This window comes from Labrus bergylta, chromosome 11 (genome assembly GCF_963930695.1).
Source record: "Labrus bergylta chromosome 11, fLabBer1.1, whole genome shotgun sequence".
NCBI classification, from domain to species: domain Eukaryota; kingdom Metazoa; phylum Chordata; class Actinopteri; order Labriformes; family Labridae; genus Labrus; species Labrus bergylta.
In genome coordinates this window covers 22,817,375-22,837,665 of record NC_089205.1, presented here as the reverse complement: position 1 = coordinate 22,837,665, position 20,291 = coordinate 22,817,375, and the positions used below count along the sequence as shown (strand labels likewise).

The 20,291-nt window shown below is 38.5% G+C and overlaps 1 protein-coding gene across 8 annotated transcripts in view; it reads left to right on the top strand.

Moving 5' to 3' along the window:
- robo2 (roundabout, axon guidance receptor, homolog 2 (Drosophila)) overlaps positions 1–20,291 on the top strand; it is a 248,241-nt gene that overhangs the window by 1,314 nt on the left and 226,636 nt on the right. The gene's annotated exons all lie outside the window — the stretch shown is intronic.

Here is a 20,291-nt window from a genome sequence, read left to right as displayed (position 1 = left end):
TTCCTTGACACTTAGCTATTGCTCATCTTCTGTCTCCTCCATTCTCTACTGTACATATGTTCAGATGCATCTCTCTGACCCCTCCCTATACTGTGTTCACACTTCTCATGGACATGCATCATTACCAAGTTCCAACTGAATGATTTTGACCATGATCTCAAGTTGAATTGATATTACCCACTACTAAAATAGCAAATTGAACCATTGAAAAGGTTTTCCTTATATGATAATATAGCTAAATTAAAATATGTAGAAACTGTTAAGAGTCTACATAGTCGGAAATATTTCATAAACATTAATTTCAGATTTTTCTGTTGATATAACAACCTGTAATTGAATACGCACGTATATATTGAACGAGAGAAAATGAAAGTTGAATTTGCTCGAGTGTTTACAATAACAACAAACACTTTCGGTCCAATTTCTGAATCACTTAAAATAATGCGAAAATATGTGTTCAAGGTTGCAATCTGATTTGTTTGTTGGAATACATCACTGGGAATCAGAAAAACCAAGAGTAAAAGCAGAGTACAAAATTCAAGCTATCAGTGGCGTCCTGTTAAATGGAGGGCAGTGGCCTTCCTTTGCGTAATTAAACTCCATCCTAACGTTGCACAGTTCAACAAATCATTCCACAGCAACCTTATGTTTTTAATATTGTTTTATGTGACACGTTTAAGAAGGGTAATGTTTTGATTGGGAACACTGCACGTTCCCAATCAAAACATGAAGAAACATATTATCGAATGTGTGATTATTTTACATAAAGTGAAGAAAAAGGAATATTAAGCTGTTCAAAAAAATAGCAGTGTCTGCATTTTTCTTTACAAACTCAAACATTTACTGTATAAACTAAAAAATGCTTGAAGTTTTAGGTTTCCTGTGAATCACTGAACTAATATTTAGTTATATAACCTCTGTTTCTGAGAACTGCTGCACATTTGTGTTGCATGGAGTCAACCAAATTCTGGCATCTGTGAACAGGTATTCCAGCCCAGGACGATTAGACTACCATTCCACTATTCCTCTGCATTTCTTGGTTTTGCCTCAGAAACATCATTTTTGATGTCACCCCACAAGTTTTCTATTGGATTAAGGTCCGGAGATCGGGTTGGCCACTCCATAACTTTAAACGTGTTGGTCTGGAACCAAGATGCTGCTCGCTTATTGGTGTGTTTGGGGTCATTGTCTTGTTGAAACACCCATTTCAAGGGCATTTCCTCTTCACTATAAGGCAACATGACCTTTTCAAGTTTTTTGACATATCCAAACTGATCCATGATCCCTGGTATGGGATAAATAGGCCCAACACAATAGTATGAGAGACATCCCCATGTCATGCTATGGTGTCATGGTATACACCAGCAAAAGAATAGAAGACCAAAAAACCCCAAAAGATGGTTAGGTGGTAAAGATGGATATTTTTGAAAGATAAGTGTCTTGTATTTTTATGATTCTGTGGCACCAAACAGTGGCTCACTTTGACTTTTTAGCTGACCTTGCAAGGCTTTTTATATGCTGACTGTGGGTAGTCAGTGGATTAACACCAGGTGTTAACAGCTGCAGTATGGTGAAAGTTGCAACAGAGTTATTTATTGTCATCCCATCTTTAGAGAGAGAAGCACAAGTTCTGAAGGTCTTGTGATCCACAAACTTTGTGAATTTCTTTTGCATGATGACATCGCCCAGAATTCAGCAAATTACTGTTCCTGTTATATTCTTATAGCACCCTGCAGAGAGAGTCTCCATGACTAATATTACACAGGCGCCAAGATCAGGGGCAGCAGAGATTGAAGTGCGAGGGGCGATGGGGTGGGGGGGGGGGGGGAGGGGATCCAATTGGATGTATTACAATCCTAGCAAACTACAATAAATGGTAATGTGCAGACAGAACCAGGTGGAGAGAAACCTGGCGGTGTTCACAGAGAGCTCTGAAGACAAACGATACGTGCACCAGCCCAGGTTTAGAAACAGGGTCATTTTTCGTAATGTTCTCAACAACTGATTTACTAAACAGGGGCCTGCTGAGACAGTCGGTAAGAGTAATGGTTAAAAGAAGTGACCAGCACGTATTACAGAAATACCTCTCACCCTCCTACATCTCCCACTGCAGTGTGTGTGTGTGTGTGTGTGTGTGACCGTTTGGGATGGGAGTGAGAGAGTATCAGATTTATGGACCAGTAGAGGTGTGCAGAAATTAATACAACCACTTCCTACTCACACAGGAATAGAGTAGCCTGCTACAGAACAACACCCCAAACTGCTTAGTTCATCACAGTGTTTGCACGTACAGCATAACTGTGCAATTAAGTGCTTTTCAGGGCCGCTTTGACCACGAGAAAGAATAAAGAAGCCATCTAAGTTGAACTGAAAATGATCCTTTACAACTTTTACTAGATTGAGGTTGCCTTAGTTCTAATTGAATTTATTTAATTTACCTCCACTAATTAAAATCCCTATTTAATGATCAAGTCATTATTGGCCACCTTAATTTTGAGAGGCTTATACTGTTAAAGGATAATTGTTTTCATTTGTACACATTAAAGTAGCTGCTGAGACACCACTAAACATAAGTGAAACACAGCAGGAATCACAAGCAGTCACGTGACCATAAAAGTTTATAAATAAAGCCCCCACACAGCAAAGTCTAATTGAAATGAAAATGGTTATTGTTCCTCAAACTGCCCGCTTTTTAATATCTGTTGTATTTACTGACAGAACTTCTGATTCCGTTTTTGTTTTTGGTAATTTGCTTTGATTGTTCTCGTACACAGCTTTGCTCTGCAATGGAAGATAATACCGTGTGCCCTCTTTTACTTTCTAATGGGGTGGCAAATATGGCTTAACTGGTTTGTCTTGGGTTGCTTGTTTTTGTTGCTCAGTTTGTCTTGTTGAGTAATGTTGCATTTGGCAGTATTTTCATGTGCTTTAAGCAGGACACACATTAAATTGACTTATATTTATTCTGTAAAGATTCATACTCATATCTGGTATCTCTGTGTACACACAACACATTATTGCATCGTGGACCAATTAAGTTTAGACTTAATTTGATCATTGCTCAGACAGCTTCTGCTTGGATGAATTTTTATTTTATTTATTTTATTTTTGGGAAAAGATAGCCTTGAGTGGCTCGAGACCTTTTCTTAGGGTTTTTTGTCTGGTGGAAAATGATGACGCTTACAGCATGTTGACATATTAGTATTTAAATATCACAACATGGTGTGCATAATTTCCTAAAGACTTGACTCTTAAAGTTTATGAGGCAGTCTTATCTTTGTGTAGAATTACTATAAATAGACCCCCCACACACACACACACACAACAGACCCAACCATTGTGCCGTTCATGTCCTTGTCCTAGCATTAATCCAGACCTAGCTGCAGGGATAGAAATATTATTCAACTAATGGGGGGAAATTAGGCAGAGGCCTGGCAGAAAAATTACATCACTGCCATTGCTTTTAATTAATATGTTTTGACTTGTGTCTTGGGGCAGGGAACACTGTGGTGGCTGTCATAGAGCAAGGGGTAAATCACTTTATCTGTTCTGTGACGTTTTGCTGACAAACTGTGACTCACTTTGGTTCACTGGTGGGAACCCTGAAAAACCAGTTTGTACCATCCCATATATGATTATGTCAAAATGTAGGCCAAATTGCTTGTTTTCCCAAAAACTCAATGTTAAAAATAAATTACACAGGTTTAATTTTGATTCATCTAGGGGTATTCTTTAAATCTTTTTTTTTTCGGGTTAATATATATGTATGGAAGGGGGGCGTCGGTTTTGAGGTTAATTTGGAACAAATGTTTCATGTCATGTACGTCTTAGTAACCTGCTACTGGATGCTTTGAATTTCCCTCGCGATCAACAAAGTATCTATCTATCTATCTCTCTGTCTATAAAATGTTTACAAGACAGTCAACAAGAACAGCTATAACAAAGCAGACTTAACTCCCTCATAATTACTCAATAATGAAGGAAAAAGACTAGAACGGCAGAAAGTACGCCTGCTGTTCCTCCTTAAGTAAAATTAGATCATTAAGCTTTGTGCCACAGCAGGTTGAGGAGACTCAGTGTCTTCAGTGTACTAGCTATCATTTTGTACGCCTACATCTTGTTAGAAATAAATGTAATGTGTACAGGCTGCAAAGTGTGGGCGAGATTAGAGATTTAGTGGTAACAGGATTGAGTCAATTCCAGGTAAATGTTTTTCCTGCCCAATTTAGAGCGGGAGAGAGCTGTTATCAAATAAAATCAAATCCAATGATAAGGAACTAAATATGGTCTGACTGTGTTAAACATTGCTCAGTATTATTATAAGATATGGGGGAAGATGACAAACATCTATTTTAAAAGACACATGCACACAAATGTTGTGAATCCTGAACGCACAATTACCATCACATTAACATATCATGAATTCATTTGAAAAACACAAAAAAGTAATCTTCTTCCGAACAACGTCATGCACTGATACTGGCCAGAATGTGTGTCAACTTCAAACTAGACAACAGTTTACTTTAAATGTTTTCATCTTTGCTGGGGAAATTAAAGAGAAAACATCACTATTATAAAGCTACGTTTACTTTGAAATAGAGTTCACTGATACATAAATGATCCCCAACACGCCTGAATGTATAATTTGTTTTTAATCAATAATATTAATATCATATTACATCCTTTTTTTAGCCTAATTATAGGATAACATTTCCAAAACATATGCAAAAGTGTGGAGAGAAATGTCATAAGGATAACTATGAAGGTCTTAAAGCTAAAGATTCATAAAATATGAAATAATTTCACCAACCAGTTTATTCAATTTTACTTTGTTTTTAGATGTTATTAAATAACAGCTTGCCACACGCTCAACTGTCTATTGTTTCCATTGTTGTTTTGTCATTTGTCATTTCAAAAGTGTCATATTTCAGTGTCACACCTAGATCTTCTTCTTTTTTGTATGAGGGAAGTACAAATGAGTTGCATTACATTTAGTAAATTTGTAAAGTGTCCTTTCTGAGCATTGCACTTCCTCCTCCTTTTCCCTTAAGCCCCCGACCCACTTGCTGTAGATCGCAGTAAAATTGCCACATACCAATCACATGACTTCTAATGAAGGTGATTTCTAATAAATTACACTTTACCATAACAGTGTCTTATGGGTGAATTTCAGACTGTAAATATGACACCATAGTGTGATGGATATAAGTGGGGGGCTTTTACTGCCGAAGACCCTTTCACCCTGTCATCCCCTGACTTGGCTACATTTAAGTTGTATCAGCCTGATCGCATGTGAAGACGGTCCACGTGTAATACTGTATGCATGGCTGCCTTTCTGCGCTCCATATCTTTCATCTTTTGCTCACTAGAGACGATGACGTTGGTCATGCTGATGTATGTGATGGAACGAGAGTTTTGTGGTTAAAACAGTGCTTTCACAATTTGTAAAGCAGCAAAACATGGACAGTGAAGAGTGTGGAAGGCTGTTTCTTCGACTTGCAATCAGAGGCATTTCCTGTATTTGAGATCTTTATTATTTCCTCGCAAGTGTCAGCAGCTCAGGCTAGAGTATCATAACAGTGTCTGCCCAATTGAATTTTTCAGCTGTTGCCAAGAAGATGACGCTGTCATGGTCAGAAACAAAAATCCTTCACAAAGCATGTCTGTAGACAGAACTATATCTCAGTAAGCTTTTTTACCTTATCTCTGACTCTAGGCCTCAGTCTAACTCACTTTCTCTCCATATACCTCCTTACCTCTCTTTGCTCTCTGCAATAAAACTTTAAAGAGATAAGAAGCTTTTTTCTATTTCAGGGTCACCATTAGTCTGAATAATGCATTGACAAGAGAAGAGCAGTTTGAGTTCTATGGAGGATAGAAGCACAGCCTTCAATTAAATTATACATCATTATCACAGCTGGCAAGCCTGGTGCGACGCTACCCTCTCCATCCTCCTCTAAATGTTCCATGTTACTGTCTTGTCCAATATGGTGTGTCAAGCAACAGCGTCTCCGTGTGCCAGCCCAGAGCTGGGATGTAGATAAGGCCGCCTGTGCTGGATGGAGCTGCACATTTAAAAAAGAACGGGAACAGTCTAATGCAGCAACATGGCTTACAGGAACATACTGGTATTATCCTAACCAACAGAGATTGTCGTCTTTAATAGATATTGGCCATCAGCTAATAAAAACCCCAGCTAAGGGCTTTAGTCAGAATGCAATGTCTTTGCATGATTATATTTGGTTAGCACTTTTCTACCGACGGGGTTTTCAAAGTAGACCTTGAGCTATTTCTTTTTCTTAGTTCCTTATTACTAAGCTTCATGATTTGGTTTTGACCTTCAAATTTCTTTCCTTTTATCAAGGAAACTTTTAATTAAAATTCTTAGATTCAGTTGTTGTACGCAATAGTTTTAGGTATAATTAATACCGGATGCTGTACATTCATACAAAACAAGATACCTCTAATGTTTTTGTGGATGAATTCATGATGTCACCATGAACACAAAGTTACCAATGTCACTCTTCAAGTGTCAAATGTGAATCAGTCAGGATTTCCCATCAGGACAGTGTTTTGAGAAATGTAGGCATGAACTGCATTTGAACCTGAAGAATGTTCCTTCTGCTGTCTGTCTAAATCCTCACTAAACCTTGCAGCTATAACAGATCCAGACTGATATCGTTGCTCTGTGGATATTGTACTAAATACTGAGGCACATACGGATACATTTAGTTATAAGACATGTAATTGCACAAAGAAGAAACAAAAGCTTTATACTGAGAAATAACTCCATCAGCAGATACTCAACAGAAAAGCTTAAGGATAGGGATTAGCAGCTCAGTATGTGATCCATAAAGCATACACTGTCTGCACATTCATACTCAAAGTTTGTTAAACACATGAATAACTTCCCCCCAGTGATTGCAAAACATCATTAATGCATCATTAGTGTTTTCAAATAGTTGTTGGCAGTTTTTCAGGTCAGACATGGGTCAATTAAACGTAAAATGGGCTACCTTTTGCCTTGCAGTACACAGTTGGCCAACCCGTAGCTGAATGTCATTATGGTCCCCAGGAGATTCAGCAATAAGCTATAGCTTTGTAGGAAATAAGTGGATTTTCACTGACAGATGAAGGTGTCTACAAAGACCGTCTTTACATTTTGCAGTAGCAATGCATCTTATCCATATTTTCTCTCTTTTCTCTCACAAAGATGTCAACCACTACTTTTGAAGTTATTTCTAAAAACTAAAGGCTTTAGAAAGTTTAGTGGCATTTATGAAAGATCCTAGACATGGTTACTTTTTTTAAACAATAATTGTTGAGAAAGCAGGTGTATACAGCTCAGCTCTTTAAAGCTGTTGGAATAAAAGCACAATCCTTATTAGTGGTGTCTTAATAATGATTTTTGAGGGTAAACTCTCTCATACTGTGGTTGATACCGAGTATGTGAGATGTACTGTATGAGCTCACTCTTCAGTTGCATCAAAGGAAATTCATTTTCAGATTCTACGTTGTGTCAAACCAACAGGTCAAGTGGTGATGTGCACACTTCAGCAGGAGTATAACAACATTAACTTCTCACTCAAATCAGTAAATAAAATGTATGCAACTGAACTTGGGAGTAGAGGCATTTCCTTGCCTTTTTGCTTCTGAAGCAGTCATTAATGGAGTAATTGTCCTGATGACTAATTGTCACGTCATCCTTTAGCTCATTTCAAACCAATATACATTTTTCCACCCAGACAATGATGAGGATTTGAATCGGGGATCAGTGGTGCTTGGAAATATGTTTTGGGTGATTAAGCTAAAATCTGATAATCAAACAGGGCTGCTTCTTGTTTTAGAAAGAGGAGAAAGTCACTGATGGTCTATCACTCATTTCAAGAAAGGGCCATTAAAACAATCCACCGTCTAATTCAGAGCGACCTAAAGCAATTTTCATTTCTCTGGCTGTGAAGAAGATGTACAGAGCTGTCAGGATATATCTGCATTTCTACTTGGAAAAGAAGTGAAAGCAGGAGTTGAGAAGGATATTCTCAAGTGTGTTATTACCTGCCCCATATTAGTGCTGCATTATTAACATTGTCCTTAGCCCACTAGTTAATTAACCCCAAAGACCTTAATTTACTGACGAATAATGCATAACAATGGATTAACTTCCTGTTCTCATTACTAAGATTGATTGATTAAAATCACAGCTGCCTTATCGGTCATGTTTAAATATGACCATATTATCAGCCAGCTGCCATTATTGAGTTACCACCAGCAGTGAACTCCGGCAGCACAATTTTCAGTATTCTTAAGCTCTCCCCCCCCCCCCCCCCCCCCCCCATGCTGATAGAGCAGACACATGAAGCAGTTTGGAATCCGTTGGATTTAAAAGTCAGAGTTGTAAGTTGCACAAAGTTTAATATCATATAGCTGCCAGTTGAAAAAAACTTTCAAAACTATTTCACACCAGGATATTAGAATAAGCTTAGAGCACCTTGAGGTCAATATCAGGACTTCAAATGTGTGTTTGCCAGAGATGATTTCCCCAGTTACTTATTTAATACACTCCATTTGAAATGAGAATATAAGAGGTCAGGTCATGTTGTTGGATTAAGTATCATTCAAATCCAAAGACTTGGGTTCTGGTATTTTACAGGGGCAGATACAGTATGCACAAGAAATTTACTGAAGTTATGTTTCATTTTCAATTTACTACACAAGAAAGAATTCTACAGAATGCCAGTCAAAAGTTTCTGCACTAGCGAGGCAGAAATAGCAGGTAAAAGATCTTGAAAAAAGCCACAATTTTGACATGCATAAGCTTTCAAAAAACACATTGTACAATGTCTTAACAAATCCACACACCCGGGCTCTTAGAAAGGCAAGACTGGTCTCTGCGGTAAGACTATTAAAAGAGATACAACATTTTTTGTTTTTACTTTTGGAAACTAGCTTTTAGACTTGTAAAAGCAAGTTGTTAGCGCAAAACAAGATTTTTCACTATCTAATATTAGTGTATGCACGAAAGCTTCTGAATGCACTGAAGCAAGTCATTTTAAGCATTTAGAGTTAGGTGTTTCTTAAAAAAGCCTTTTTTTAAGTGCAGATAAAATGAGTATGTTTTATGTAGCTTAATGTCTAATGGCAGTTTGGGCGCAGGAAAGTCCTTTCTTATGTTCGTCACAGTCAGAAAGTCAGTTTGTGCCCAATCTCAGCTGTTACGCTATATAAATTTCAATTATAAAAACAAGCGATTGTATAATCAACACCTGTGTGTGAGTGTGACCGTGTTATTCATTGTGCATGCTGTGCCTCTGTGACTGGCACATTGTTGTTGTTGTTGTAAAGTCGTATTAAGTGCAACATTATGCCTCCGTGCACTTTTGTGTTTTGTTGTATTAGGCTGTTTATTGTCCAATTTATCATGTTCAGTTGGCCTGTCATGAAAAATATCTCCCTATCTCTGAATATGTAATGGCTCTGCTTTGCAAATACAGCAAGACGAATATTAGCAAGCGGTCCCTGCAATCTGCCAGCTGATGCCCCACAAAGGTTCGAAAGCACGATTTCCTGCAGAGACCAAAATAACTTGTCGAATATTAACCTGAAGGCAATGAGCGTAAAACAAAGTAATTCTCAGGATATTGCTATACCTGCCAAGGATCATTTTCTTCTTAAGACCATAAAATGTATGAAATGAGAAAATGTTGAATCACTGTGAACTTCAATCTGTGGTTGCGACTGTGTCGTTACTGTTCCAGCGGAGGAGTCTCACCTTTGCTTTCTGTCCTGATGGGTGGCTATGATGCAATGGCTGCCTGAAGTGATATAAGAACACGGATGCTTTGAAATATGAGATGGAAGTCTGCACGCTGAGGCTGGATTAAGAGTTTAATGACTGGTAAAATTGTGGCATTTTGTCCAAGGTGACCCCTGCGGAGAGATGATCATGCCAAAGCTATATGAGAGGTGAAGGTAATCCTTTCTTCCTCATTTCCAGATAGCTGTCACTAGCACAGGCTTTGTCACCAAGGCCCAAGGCATGTAATTACACTTTTATTGGCTTTAGGGAGACTGCATCATTCATTTAAAGAATAATCTCACTTGTGGGCACAGGCCACAGCACCGATAGATCAAACCTGCATGAAAGCCTCTTGTTCTGACTCGCCGCAGTCTAATGGACTTTTATGAATCTAGGTGTGATGCATTGTTAATAGTGTGTAGGGTGTTAATACCTGAGTGTTATCCAGAAGTCATCCCTCTCTCCTTTTTCAGTTTGCGAGTTGAAAAGCAAGGCCGTACGAGTGTGACAGCAGCAGCATGCGAGTGTCTGGGTCTACTGCCAACCAGCCTTGACACCATTAGCTCTGGTGACACATTAAGGTTCTGTTTGCCTTGTAATTTGTTTTGTCTGTCAATTTGATGGATGTCTTGTTTGCCGGCACTTCCTCACACATTGGAAAATGGTGGCTGGAGGACATTGTTAAACGAACTTCAAAAAGGGAAGCAGAAGGCATTTGTTTTCTCCAAACAGGTTTTTTGTGTTAATGGGTGTGTGCAACATTGTTTCAACACTTTGCCACGCCAGACATTGGGTAATTAAAGGTGAAAAGCTAATTTGAGGAGAAAGGAGGGGCAGGTCCAGAGGCTGAATTGAGCTGGAAATATAGAACAGTGACATTCTTTGGAGTGACTTTCTTTGCTAATATCAGTAGGGAAATCTTAACTTTCTTGCTTGCAAGTTCATGCCCTGCTTTCTGTGTTTGTGTAAAGACGATAAAAGCGTGCTAATGTCAATTTAATCTGCTTTTTTCATCCTGCAAATGAATACTGGCACTCCAGTACATTAATTCTACCACACTAATTCCATTGCAAATTCTTTGTTCACACTATTGACCTCACCTCTGTGACTGAGCAGCACAGCAATAACCATATAACTGCGCTTTAGCACACTGGAGGAAGTATTGAGGTGCCACAAAGAATGGCTTCACCCGTTTCTGCTTAGACGACAGGTCAGGCAGCTGGCAACACAGCTCTGTGAAAAATTCCCTCGCCTGACCACTCGCCTCCAGCTGTGCTGTGTGGAAAGACCATCAGAGCCCTCCACTCGGACTGCTCAGCTGAGAAACCGTTACAGCTACGCCAGCAGCTCAGCCTAATGAACCACCTCACCATTACCTATATGTAATGCTCCAGAAGGTGTGAGAGAGAATTGCACATTCACACATTACTAAGTGCTAAAGCTTCAGCCTTGCAGAAACAGAATATGCAACATTGCTTGTGTCTGTCAATATAAAGTGTTACCCCATAAGTTACCTATAAATAAATGTTTAGTTCAATCATGCAGTCATGAAAGAGGAGCAATATTTCACATTTGGAGCGCAAGCGATTTTGAAAAGTTATATTATTAAGGAAGAAGATTATTGTCACTCTTTCCAAATGCTCAGTTACGCACATACTACTTTTATTTTTTTTTAATATTGAATCCATGACTCCCATAAGCGTCCTGAGAGAATCCCTTAATCACATTCATCATTTATCAGATTGAGAATTCAGCTTCAAATAACATCCTGTTCAAAAATGTATATCAAATTTCTCTTTGCTTGGGGTTTGTTTGAAAACCATACCGTAGAGGGAAAGTGACCGATCTGACACAATATACCATCCCATTTATTGCAGTTCATTTAGCATGTTTGACCTTTTCATTATTCTGACTGAATTTATTGAAGACATATTCCTGTTATTGCCAGTCTGACTTTCACAGAAGGTAAATGTGACTAGGAAAGCTATTAAGATATAAGATAGACAAGTAAAATCGGCATCAAATTACATAAGGAAGTGTATATCTAAAAGGTGCTTTTAGTGTGTAGGTACGTCTTCACTTACGCAGGCATGCATGGTAAAATATTCCGAAATTAAGACGCTCGAATCAGTGAAGTTGATGGATTTTTTATGTTAGATTAAAAACCATTTTGCTTCACAATGCAGAAAATGACAAAAAAACTGTGCAGAATACAGTCAGGTGGCCATTTCCAAAGCATGCTATTATTAGAAGGAGCTCAGGAACATTTTGTGGTGGGATATCAGATGCCACTATACTGTTTAGTACTGTCGGCGCTAGTTGAAGGTGTGAGAAAGCAGAGATCAGGGAAGCAAGCTTACACAGTCTCCAAACTTGATTGACTTCAGTAAGCCCTGTGTGTCATTGCTCTTGACTACTTTCCTGCGCTGCTTTCATTTGTTACAACAGACCTTGAAATTTGAGAAACTATGAGAAGAGCGGCAAAAGACTGTAACAGACATATCACCGTCTGAAAGCTGTGGCTTCCCCTCCATTTTTCTCCACATGTGGAGTAGATAATGTGTTACAGCTGAATCTTTTCACTACTCTAATCCGTAGAGCAGGGGATGAAATCTTATTTAGGGATCAGCACCAGTGCATCACTGCCATGATAGCAACAACATGCAACTCTGCAAGCTTTTTTTTAAGAGCATTAGAGCCCAGGAATGAATCAGTCAGCAAAAATACCTCCTTGCTCAATTTTTTTCAATTAAAATGGCAACAGCCAAGATGGTACTGCTGATGTCCTAGACTGTGTTGCTAAAATGGTCATGCTTAATCTCTTCATTCATTCTCAATATCAACCATACCAGCCTTCACATATTTCTATACATTAAACACCTACTTCACTTGCCAAGGAAAAATATTTGAGACAGAGAGCCTTGGATTATTCAAATACAAACGCTTGGTGAATGAGCTTTGCTTTTGTACGTGTTTGTTTCTTTTTCTGTCCTTTTGAATCTGAAGCCAAGCTTGTCTCAGTAGGATATGCAAATTTAGGAGAAGAATGGCTGTCTGGCTCCTTGAGAAGCTCTTATCCTTTTCTGTAGCCTCAGTGGTGAAAAGAGCTGGAAGATTTTAATGTGCTATAAGGTGTTGTTTGGACAAATTTTAATATTTTTGCAAAGGAATAAATGTTTGTTTTCTGTCTAACCAACAAAACTGGACCCTTTGGTAGAGATTAAAGTGTTTGTGTTTCTCTGTTCTGTTCTTGGTGGTCTGAATAACGTTGCCTGGCTATAAATAATCATTTTTGATCCTGTATTCTGTCAACACTATTATTGTCGTCTTATTTTAGGCCCTGACAAGCAAGTCTTAGTTTGAACAACACCTGCTCATACAAAAGAAAGGAGGGCACCTCATGTCTTATCATGCAGAATCATTGGAGGCTGAACTTGCTGCTCTGCCATGCTAGCATAGCAAATAAGGGTCTCTAAGGAGCCATGAAAAGCTGCTGGAAAGTGTCACTGCTTATAAACCGGGAGCTCAGGAGAGGTGTTACTCTGCAAAGAGCCGAGAAGAGAAACTGCAAAGCTGCAATTTGACAAGCAGGTTCAATCTCTGTGATACTCAAGTGGCTGCTGACTGTGATTGTTAGCCACAAAAACTCTCATGGTTTCACTAGTGTTGCTAATAATGCTTGAAATATTTCCAGCATTTACTTGGACGGCTTCAGAGATGCAGTTATCCAGTTTGTCGATCCCGTGGAAATCTTCTTGCAGTCGAAATGCGTTTGTGATTAAGAATATGCCATTAGCATATTGGAGCACTGTTCCAATTAATGAAGATAATTTCACCCATGCCCACACATGCCCCAAATCTGTGCTCGGTGGCAGCCTACAGTAACAGCTGAGCGGATAGAGTTTGACTCAAACAGATGAATGAGCAGATGTGAGTTGACAGTGTGCGACCACAGGTGAATCTCATGATGGGGATGTTATGGAAAAACAACCTACTTACACCCTGGAATAATAAAAGAGCTTCTCCTCCAACAATGAAGGTCATTGTTCAAATGTTCAAGGCCTACAAACTAAACAAAATATTGGATTGATTATATTTCAATTCCATTTCCTGTCATTCTGTATAAGCCTTTTGTTTACCATATCGTTGCAATATGCTGTATATAATAAATGCTCAAATTGACCGCTTGCCAAGGTTAGTATGGATGTTGTACTTAAAGGAGCAGTTAAGAATATCTTAGCCTCAGATATTATTGTGTTGAAGCTCAGTACATATAATAGTTATTAGGCAGATGCAGGGGCACAATGCATATTCATCATACTTAGACTGTAACTGTACAAATACTGTGGCTTAGGCTAACAGCAGATTTCCAAACAAATGGTTTCAGAGTGGCTTATTGTGGTAAATCAGGCCTAAATGTTCTTTGTCCACTTAGCTGTACTGTATGTTGGCTTGAATGCGAAAGGTGTGACGCTACTGTAAAAAGGCCATCATGATCACATATGAATGATTTATTGTATGTGCTGTAATGGGCTACTTTAGTGAGCTTCAAGGGAAGAGCTTTTTTTTTTGGTACAACTTGACTTCCTGGTACACAGCAATCACTGCTGCTCTGTAGGTTAACCCTCATTAAATAGTGGTGTATAATCTCTCAACCCTATAATTATATAACAGATAACAGAACAAGAATTCCACCGTCTCTTGCAGTAGTCTTTTCTTTTATCCTTTGTAGTCCTAAATTGTGTCTCTATAAACACCGACATTTGAAGAATTCCTAATGTAGTTTATGAGTCTGTCATTCTAGTCAGCTTTAATACATTAGAAACCGCTTCCTAAATAGATAATAGCAAAAACACATGCACTATGCCATTTATTTTTGGTTCAAATCCGATTCTTTCACTGTTGAACAAGCTATTTGCAGTTGTGACCATATTTGTACAAGAGGGTAAATATGCATTCCACACCTAGTTTGATTGACAGGTCAGTGTGACAGTGACTTGTCAATGTGGAGGTAGCTATGTCTTAAATAATACCCTTTTGTATGCTACTGATACAGTTATACATACAGTATAACATACTCTGAATTGGGCCATTATATTACAAATGATTGTCATGCTACTTTTAAGAGACTTCTAGTCTGTTAGTTTGACTATAAACCCAATAATAATGCGTGCTTTTCTCAAGCAATATATTAGAAGTAGTATCATTTTCCCCCTAAATGTATATACAATTGAACTTCTTTTTGCTCAGAGTGTGCCTCCTACTTGCTTTCCAGAAATAAAATAGAATCCCTTTTATGCATTTGCTTAAATTTTCCAACCCTGAGATTACTGCCACTTTTTTTAAATGTTGAACGATTGCATAATTTGATTGTATCCTTGGCCAACAAAATGATTCACAATAGATGGCCACATAAATTAGAGTAAATGTTCTAATAATGTGGTTGTTGTTGCACCTAGTTTTTAACTTGTCTGAAAGCCTGAAACTATAGAACATTACAGTATATTTTTTTATGTATATTTTTCCTCGAGAAATTAATGCATTATCTGAAAAGTACATTTTGAGGAAGAGCAAAAGATCACCTTTTGTTTCAAATCCCAATTTCATCACACTACTTTTGTTGGCATAAGCCCCCTACTCAGTAAATCTAGACAAGAGGCAGAGGGGGCGGCTTTATCCTCACCCTCGTCCCATTGGGATGACAAGCTGCCTTTGTTATCTCACACCCAACATCAAACTCCTGATCTCAATCATTGCCTTTTTTATCTGTCCATGCTGTGAGAGCACAATACTCCCCCACGTCACCCCAACTGCTCCAACACTGCTCCTCAGATTAGAGAACTCGCCAGCTCTCAGCTTTATCTACCACTGTTCCCAACCAAACAAAATTGGCTCCAGAAGGGAGTGGGAAGGAGAATTACGAGGAGATGAGACAGGCTGGCTTTATCTTAATCAGCAGCAGACATTAAAAAGTTACACAGAATTAGTTTTTCTTGCTCCTCTCTGACTGGGGTCATTAGGGTTAACACTGAAAAGAACGGATGGGATGTAGGAGAGATTTGTCTCTGTATGAAGTACATGACTTCAAGAACAACTGGAATTGAATACACCTGGTAAAACATGGAGGAATAAGCATGAGAGGAAGCAATACTATGCTTAACTGCAATGTCTGTTTTGTTTCTGATGTCAGGGGGCTTCTTTGTAATCAGTGCTGTTTAGTTGTTAAATGTCAATTTCATAACTTGGAAACTTTGCTTTGTTCTTCTCACCACAGACTGCGGGGGTGTACAGTTCTCTGTGTTAAGATGTGTCAAAATCCTTTAACATTCATTCTTGTTTAGAAATCGGTTCCATTATTTTCTTGGCATCTGACTAAGTGAGTACATAACACTCACTCCCTATTTACTCTAACCAATGGAACATCTGACACATTAAGTGCTTGTGGCAGGTTAAGCTTGTCAGGGATGTAGGGATAGAATCAGCTGTGACAAAGCTAAAGATGTACACAACTGTCTAAACTCACATCAGATCACTTTGGGATATTCTGTATTCATGTTTGCTAATAAACAGTATTTACCAACAATCTGATTCTGGACATGTTGTTGGAGTAAGGACATTAAGGCATGTCAATGCAAATATAAATACATGTAAACATTAGACCTAGAATGTGATTTTGATTGACCGACCCACATCTGGACATGGTCTGGAAATGGTTTAACTTCAGCTATATTAAAATGCAATCCGCAAATTTTGCGTTACCAGTTGAGAGATCATCAAGCTTTTTTTGAGACAATACCCATTGCTCGATAAAAATGACAATGTACCGTAATTGCTGCCATCTGCTGTTACTTTCAAAACCTATTTTATAATAAAAAATCTCGACACATGTTACCAATTAAACAGCTTTAACACCTAGATCTCTTTCCCTTTTACGTCACGCTTTCACACTTGTTTAGTGAGAGAAATGAGCTTCAGCTTAACCCGTTATGATTTTAAATCTGAGCTGGAATTGTGATGGGTAATTCCTGTGTCAGTAAAAGGAATTTTATGTTGACCCAAAACCATAGTAACTTTAAGGGAACATTATCGGCACACTGTTGATAGGTGAATGCGTCAGGATTCTTGTCATTGATCAAAATTACCCCTTAGTTCATTTATTTTCTGTGCCATCAGTTGGGGTTTGAGTTGCTATAATTGATCAAAAGATGTGTGCTTTGGCTCGTTGGGAAGGTTGACATTGCCACATTTAGAGATCGCAAGCATATTGTAACATACGGCGCAAACTGTTTTAAATAAATGTTAACGCACACAATGTTTACTTTTCCTCTAAAGACCCCACCTATTGTTTTCACTTGCTATGCCTGGTCTGAGGAAAACATTTGATTGACTGCATCTTGTGTGATCATCACTACCGTAAAGGAAAGAAAGTTTAAAATAGACTTCAGTTAAAGAACATTAAAAGCTGCACGGTTTACAATCGAAAACGTGTGTGAATTAGCATGTTCAAGGTGACCCTTTATAATACTCCCCCGGCTTAGAAAAGGGGACTGGCCTTTATTTGTTTTTGTGGTCCATGCCACTCGCTTAACTCACTTAATAAGTGGCCGGGCCCCTAATTGATTACCGGTTATTTTTTTGAGGATTTTCTGTAAATCAGTTTCAATAATGGCAGTTAATTGTTTCACTGCCCTTGACCTGGGACCACTGAATCCAACTAGCTCCATCTCCCTATTGTACATATTGAGATCCAATCATTAGGCTGACAAAATTGTGATAACAAGACTTGTTAATACTAAGACCTGTGTAAAGACCCAGGATCTGATGTCATTATCGATAAAGAACCCCACTCTAGACCACATTTTAATATCAGTTTGGGATGGAGTTTATATTGAGCATACATACTTTCCACACTGTCTTTAAATAACATAGCTAGTAATGTAGTTAGTCTTTTTCACGTTTGGGGTAAATCATATGAATCACTTTATTGGGAGTAGACCCTAAAACTGCTGTAAAATGTAACCTTTTTTTGAGACTAAAGGCTGTTTTTGATCGCATGTCATGGTTCTCACATGAAGTGTGCATGCTTTACATTTGAGAAAAAAAAAAGTCCATGCAAGAGAAGAAGAGTGTAGATGTCCCTGCGGCCAGGGTCCAAAAAGATGGACTTCAAACATGACAGTGAAGGGCAGGGGGTATGGACAGTAGCAAGTCCCTCATCAAAATTTTGATTGAAACCATAAGACAGTGACAGATTCACTGTGACCTTGACCCTAGCTGACATGATGGGTGAGCTAGTCACAATGCCTCACCCATGACAAGCTCTCAGCTCCCTCAAAGACTCAACCTAAGTGGCATGTTTCTCTTTGCCTCACTGTCATTAGCTGAAACACAGCCTATCAGCCGTACTGCAACTCCTCTACTCATCCTTCAAAACTCAGTTCTCTTTAACCCCTCACATCAAACCTCCCATTTGGCCTAATTTTCCCATGAGCTTCATGTATTAATCAAGCCGAAGGCCTGATTGACAGGAGTTATCACCAGTGGATCAGCTCAGCACTGCCTATCTGGGCCTTTCTGTCTGACTCGGAGACTATCGGAGCTCCTGCTATCTCTTACGCCTGTAGCCAGTGTCTACCATGAGGAAGGGCTGCTACATCTGTGGCTCTCTCTTATCTCTCCCATTTTTAAACATCCCACAATCAAAGAGCCTGTAGCATTTCCTGGCTAATTGCCAGAGGATAATAAATTGCCGGATCCCTGAACACCCCCATCCTCTCTGTTCACCTCTTTCTCTGGTGCTTGCAGTTACTCATCGGCAGCAGGTAGCTAATAATCTGCTTTATTGCCACCGCACTTATTCGCCTTACTGTAAGCACATCCAGGATTCAGTTACATGTCGAGTGACCCACTTTAATGAAAACTGTACCTGAATCCGTATAACACATCAAACAAAAAATTATACCAAGCATCATTAGGCTTCACAGTAGCTCGACCCACCAAGATGAAATTTTAGCGCTGAAACTGAGCCAGAGTTTTCATTTCAAGATATTGGTCTCTCTCATTGCCCCAATTTACAGGATTACTTGCTTTTCATAATGAGCCGGTTATGTTAAACCAGATTTACTGTATTTAAACAGAAGGCATACGCGGGTGTCAATTTTGCATGACAGGATTAGGCTCATCGCACCATTTGGGTGTCTTTTTAAAAGACTGAATATTAAAACACGAGCGTATTAGGCAAGATGCTTTCATGCAGTCTTGCTGAATGTAATACTGACGGTTGATAATTACCGGGGATACACCCTTGGTCCTCATAATGTAAGGCTTAATTATTCCCTGAAAAATAAATGTTGCCTTTGGGCGACTGATGAGCTCGACTCCAGTATTTCATCTAAGCCTTAGCAAGATTCCCACAGTCTTTAATGGCTTTAATTCTGCATTTTTAAGCTTTCTGATGTTCAAAAACACAGAACTATTGACATTTATCTGTGTCAGGATGTTCTCAGTGATTATCACTTGAACAGGTCCAATCACCATTCTGACACAAGCGTGACAGTTTGTCATTATCTGTTTAACTTGTTTGAAACATACAAACCACTATAATGCACACAAGCAGACAGTACTCTTTTTTTTATTGCAATATCTCCACGCTAAATATAAGGCTTAACATGTATTTGATGTTTTGGCATGTAATGTGAAATCTTTTTTTACATTCTCCATACAACAATGTCCATCAGATTATGTTGCTGTTTGGATTAAACACTTTGAGGTCTCAAAGATTGGCATTGTTTGGAACATTATCTCGGTTTGACTCATGATCAAAGCTGTCTGTTGATACATATGAACTGGTTTACAGCTGGCAATGAGCCCTTTTTTATTAGGTAAACAGCACCATAATTGGCTGCTCTCAAACAACTTGCTTAAAGAAGCTCATTAATTTAATATTACACATTTATGATTACAAAAGGCTGTTGTAACTGATGTTTTATTTATGTAGTATCATATATTATTGTTGATTGTTTTGCATTGATAAAGCATCTTGAACTTGAACTAGAGTCACACATTAGGAAGTTATAATTTTTTTGCTTAACAACACAGCAGAAAAACATGTGAAACTTGTATTTTTTTACTTACAAGTCAAACAGAAAGTCAACACAAGAAACAATTTTACATACCAAATCAAACCGTAGTATTCTTAACTTTGATTATTTTACTCATGCAGTAAATACACTTGGTACATAAACTGTTGCAAAATGAGTTATAACTACAGGTGACTTTAGCTTAATGGTTTTGGAAGTTGTGTTGGAACAGATTTCAAGTGTTTGTGGATGAAGTAACAGTTTAATAAAATATGGTAATATAAAGCTGCAGTGTAAATATATATTTTATTAACACAAGTCATTGCTGTACTGTTACAAAGCATGCAAAGAACAGTTTTCAAGCTTGTTGTTTATTTTATCCCCACTCTGTGTTTCTGATCCCGAAAGCTCCTGGG